Source organism: Geospiza fortis, unplaced genomic scaffold (genome assembly GCF_000277835.1).
Source record: "Geospiza fortis unplaced genomic scaffold, GeoFor_1.0 scaffold174, whole genome shotgun sequence".
Taxonomy (NCBI): domain Eukaryota; kingdom Metazoa; phylum Chordata; class Aves; order Passeriformes; family Thraupidae; genus Geospiza; species Geospiza fortis.
This window is the reverse complement of record NW_005054480.1, coordinates 593583-599258: the sequence shown is the minus strand read 5'-3', so window position 1 is coordinate 599258 and position 5676 is coordinate 593583. Positions and strand designations below refer to the sequence as shown.

The 5676-nt window shown below is 39.9% G+C and overlaps 1 long non-coding RNA gene across 1 annotated transcript; it reads right to left on the bottom strand.

Annotated features, from left to right (window-relative positions):
* Positions 1-4035: 4035 nt before the first annotated feature.
* On the bottom strand, positions 4036-5646 carry LOC115948705. The gene is made up of 2 exons (XR_004082495.1): positions 5048-5646; positions 4036-4713 (listed from the first exon to the last, which is right to left on the bottom strand). It is a non-coding gene; the product is annotated as an uncharacterized LOC115948705 (long non-coding RNA).
* Between the last annotated feature and the right edge of the window lie 30 nt (positions 5647-5676).

Below are 5676 nucleotides of genomic sequence, written 5' to 3'. Positions count from 1 at the left end.
TGCTTCCCAGCTCCAGGTCCCGGTCCCAGGCAGCTTCTTTAGTCAGGGCGAGGGGCACCACGGTCTCCCAACATCTCTGCAGGTCCAGCACTCTATTCCTCACGTCCACGAATCATTCTAATTCTTTAATTTTATATTTGGCTCGTTGGTTTTGGGGTTTTTATAAGTTCAATACGTCCCATGGTACACTGGTTCTCAAAATCTACATATTGTAATGCCTCCCTCCTCCCCAGATTCTCCCTGCCTGGTAAGGAGAAATGCAGTTTTGCCTTAGGCAGGGTTTTACCAACACAAAAGGAGGGCTATCAACCTGCCCTGGCTAGGGTCGTTAAGTGATACAAAGAGAACTATTAACTCTAACGACTTAACAAGTAACCCTGCCCAGCAGCTCTGCCTCAGCAGCTCTGGTTTATAGATGCTGTAACTCAGTTTTTTTCTACTGATATAAAATTTAACAAAATTCAGTTCATAACATACACTTCTATTGATATGTATTATATTATAATGTTCAAATAAACTTGGAATATTTACCCTGTTTTCAACTTTGTCTCCATGAAAAACAAACAGAAAAAAAAACCCGACAAAACCCCCAAGGCTTTCTTACTCACAGCTGAGATTTTTGACTTAGGTTTCATAACTTTTCTTCATCCAAGTAGTTTCTAGTAGTTAAAATTCAAATACTACACCCTTTATGTTGTGATTTCAGCCGGCATATTTCTGAGCATAAGCTCCCATCTGGCAGCCCAATTCACTGCAATTTCAGAAGAAGTTTCAAATTACTTTCCTGTGTGAATTTTGCATTTTGAGCACATACATAACTTTAAAAAGACTATAACACAGTTTATGAGAAGTCAGAGTCTTTAAGTGACCGAAAAAAAAAATAAATTAAAACCCAAGGTTTCCTTTCTCCTTGGGAAAAAAGCCCCAAACCACTGGTATTATACAGGTCTTTCCCCGAGCAGTTTCCTAATAAGAACCTGATGCTTCCTGGTGACTTTGTGAACCATTACATAACATCTATTTATGCTACTACTAGCTTGCAGGATCAGATTCATGGTCTATGCTTAAAAAACCTCAGTGGATTATAAAACAAGATTCTATCTCCTTAAGCCATGTATCAGATTGCTTCAAAACAAAACAGTAATAAATTCAGATTAGATCCTTAAGGGCATTTTGACCTTTACTGATCTCTATATCCTTAACTGGAAGGATAATACATGGAGTGATAAAGTGCAAGTTGTGGCACAGGGAGAAAGACAGAAAAGCTTTAGTGAAACATAGAAAAGGTATTTTTTAAATAGGAAAAAGAAACTTCTCTATCCCCAGTCCTAATAAGATTACAGAAGAACAGCCAAGAAGTTACAGAATGAAAACATATGCTGGAACATGAATCTTTAATTTGGAATTATACACAGCAGATACTCTATCTGTGTAAAGTTCAGAGTGTCTAAAAATATCACAGACAAAACTGGCAAGCAAGCTGGCATTCAGGAAAACACATTTTTGACCTTCATTTCAACCATATGAGGAGAGATCACCAAAATATGGTGAGAAAAAGAAAGCAATACAATACCAAGCAAGTGTCATCAATCCTACTATTTTAATTTAATATCCCAAGATGCATGTGATAATGTTTCTGCTGCTGCCACAGGACTGCAAAACTGTGACTGAAACACAGTGGGGAAAACTAAATAACTAAATGTTTTTAATTCTCAAGATTTGCAAGATTAGGTAGGATTTCTTGGAGGCAACCTTCCAGTTTATGTAAAAGCAGGCTCTCAGCCAGCCTTTGCGTGCCCACCAGAGGGCAGGGCCACGCAGCAGAAGGTGAAAGCTTTCCAACACAGCGCAGACCATGTTAACAAAAGCTGCTTTTATTTCCTGAAAAGGTAATTTAATACTTAGTGCTCTCTTTGTAAATGCTCTAGATAGAAAGAGATTTACAATCAGCATATGGAGACCAGTGCTATCTTCTCACCTGGAAATTATTTCAGATAGCCAGAAAGACAAGACGTTCACCAGCTTATCAACCTTCTTATTGTACAGTGAAATTACATTTTTTAAGCAGTAAAGACCCCACAGTTTTCAATTATTAAAGCAAAAATGTGCTACTTTTAGCAACAGGGTTTAGACATTGTACAGCGACCATGACAACAGACCTATTAAATTATTGATGGAAGTTATTACTGTTTAGGTTACTAAATAAAAAAAATCCCCACTTCCCAAGCATAATAGAAAGTTATGCAAGTATTGATGCAAACTCAAATTACATGATACACACGAGAAACTAACCAGTTCCAGTTCCACAAACAAAACCACTGTGTAGTAGCATCCCTTACTCTTTCTTTCCTGACACTTTAATAAAACTACTGCCAATATTATAAGCTAACCTTATAATCTGTCTTTCATGGCAGATTTCTTCTTCCACCTTTTAAATTAGTAAGCAGAAATACCAAAGCTTTAAAAGCTGTCCCACTTAAGGTTTACCCCAAAATGCTTTTCTTGCTAGCTCTACTATTTCTAACTAGAGGAGTCATCCTTTGCAGTTAGTAATTGCTATGTGATCAGAAGCACTAGTGTGTATTTTTCAATATTCCCATTCAAATCTGCATGCTGAAATCTGTTACTGAAGAAAAAACAAATGCTTCAACATTCTTCTCTGCCGAAGACATGTGGGATATGAAATGAGGCAATCAGGCAGTAACTAGAAGAATTTAAGCCCTTTTAAGGCAGCTACAGAAGGAAAGTGTCTGATGAAGGAACAAATCCATTACAAAAGTCTATTTTAAGAGCTCAGAAAGTGAACTATACCCCTTGGGGGGATAGATGACTCACTCAGAAGGTAACAGCAGAGATTTACCTTGGAAAAATTATGGCTCCTTTCCCACTGCTCTAAAGACAGCATTTTTTCTTAGTAGCTTCTTTCTTCTTTTCTAAATACAATAAAATATAGTGAAGGTAATTTACCAAAAGTTCAACCCACTGCTACATTCAATAACCAGAATATTTCTCAAAGAAATGTATTATTCCTGAAAAGCAGAACATGAAATCCCACTTGCAGAAAGCCTTCCCTTCCTCTTACTGACCTGCTATTTAGGAATTCAGCTGTAAAAATAAACTTGGTGCTTGCTTGGGAGGAAATACTGCAGGTGGGAGAAATTAACTCATTAAGAGCCAGCAGAAAATGTTTCTTGTAGTCAGTTTGATTTATGTAAAGACTGAAAGAATTGATTAGAAATGCATAAAGAATTGTTGATTTGAATAAACAATTCCTTGCTGATTTGATTAAAACCTGAACATTGTGTACAGTGTTGATCTGTAAAAAAGCAAAGCATATACAGATTACAAACACCTGAACTCTCATTATGCCTCTAACTAATGAAAAATTAGCGTAAATCAGTTGGAAAGAGTAACTATGTTTTTTTAAAACTTAATAGTCCTTATTTTGAGATGATCTTGTTGTTGGAGTTAAACATTAAGTGTTACACTTTATCTGCTCATCTTCCACAATTACACGGCTTGACAAGCAATGTGTTGCTGCAGTGGTGATAATTACTATATTACCTGCATATCATTTACTGTGCTTTGACCCCTGTTTGTATAAACAACTGTATTTTTATCTTCCAAAGGCCAGAGGTGTAGTAAGAATTGTATCTTTTTCTATTTTTCTTTTTGTTTTGCGGTGTACATGACCCTGTAAAACTGCAAGTTACCAAGGATTATTTAGATGAGTACGCTTCCTATTTCTGGTATTGCCTTCCTGTTTTCCTGCCATTAAAGTGAAGAAGTGAAAGCCACTTCTCACAGCATAAGCCAGTTTACTTCATGATGAGGGCTCTAAGGACTCCATAGATCCCCTCTGAAAACCTCTTTGTCCACCTCCTTCAAGTACTTTTTCAGAAACACTGCTTAGAACTTGCAGCTGCTCATGCTGATTTTGGATGATAATTCCCTCTAGAAACATATTGTTTGCCTTTCTGGCCCATATTAATTAACAGAGATCTTCGCAATTATAAGAAAAAAAAACCCAAAGAATTTTGCTTTTCAATACTTTATTAATAGGTGTTTGTAATTGGAATTATGAAGGCTGATCAACCACTACCTCATTCAGCCTGTATCAATTTTATCTGGAAGCTAGTACTGGGATTATAGTGCGCTTCCTATTTTTTATAGTTTGCTTGCACTTTTTACAAAAAGCTTGTAATCACGTGGTAGCAAAAGCATGAGTCTAGAGTTAGTAAGAATGAGAAAAAGATTCAACTGGTACTGGCTGTCGGAAGAATTGTCATTGCTCACAACACAACTACATGACCCATTGCTGAAAACAGTGATCAGCAAATAGGAGCAAGCTATGTTAGTTTTGTGTGAATCATGACCGTCATTTAATGTTAGCAATAGCATTCAATTAATTATATTCATTATACATTTATAACATTACATTCATCATAAACTGAAACATTACATTCATCATAAATTCAACAGGTAACACAGAAGACACAACATGAAGCCACTCTGTGCTCTGACAGCTTGCCTGGCCCATCGTAGTCTGGAAAGGCTGCTAAAAATCGCCTCTTACAAAGCTGAGGGCAGAGGGCCCTTTCTTCACCTCCCTTCCATCTCGATGTGTCCCAGGAGCAGAACTCGTCTAGGTGAACTCAGCCCTGTCAAGCCCTCCTCAGCAGGGCGCTCGGGACGCGTCACCCTGTGAACATGCTACAGAAAAAAAACAGCACTCTCAGTACGTTTTCAAGGTTATTTGCTTGGACAACTTTTAAAGTGTAGGTGTTTAAAAGAGGCGCTGAGACAGCTTTAACTTTCCATCGGCGGTGCTCCAGCCCCCGGACAGGTGCCCTGATGCTCCCCAGCTGCAGAGTCCCGCAGTAAGAGAAGGAAAACTGGGGCACCAGCGGCAGAAGGGGGATCCGGTGGCAGAACGGGAACCATGCCTCACGCCACTGCCCGGGCGGCTCCGAGCAGCATCGAGGAACCGCTGCAGAGCGTGAAAAAAACCTGCTATTTATGAATTACTGTAGGGTTTTTTTTCTACCTTGAGAAGACTGAGGGGATACTTCAGAGAACGACAGAATCAATTTGGAAACCGAGTCCAACTTGTGACTCAATATCACCATGTCAACCAGTCCATGGCACCAAGTGCCATTTCCAGTCTTTCCTTAAACATCTCCAGGGACAATGACTCCACCACCCCTCTGGGCAGCCCATTCCAATGTCTAAACGTTTATGTGAAGAAATTCTTCCTAATGTCCATAGCAGTCTATAGCTCCTTCACGAGGGAAGTGGAGGGGCAGGTACCGATCTCTTCACCCTCATGGCCAGCGACAGGATTCGATGGCAAGTCAGGGGAGGTTTAGGATGGATACCAGGAGGTTTTTCACTCAGAAGATGGTAGGCCATTAAAACAGTCTCCCCAGAGAGTTGGTCACAGCACCAAGAAGTGTTCGGACAACTCTCTCAGCCACAGGGTGTGACTCTTGGGATGGCCTGTGCAGGGCCAGGAGCTAGAGTCGATATCTTCTGTGATTCTCTGCCAAATCGGGACTTCCTGTGATCCTGTAAAATCTCCCTTCCACCACTACGATCGCTTTCCCGCCCCTCAGGGGAGGTGGGAACGAGCGACGACGGGGACAAAGGGCCGCGTCCCCTTTAAAGCCGCCCCCC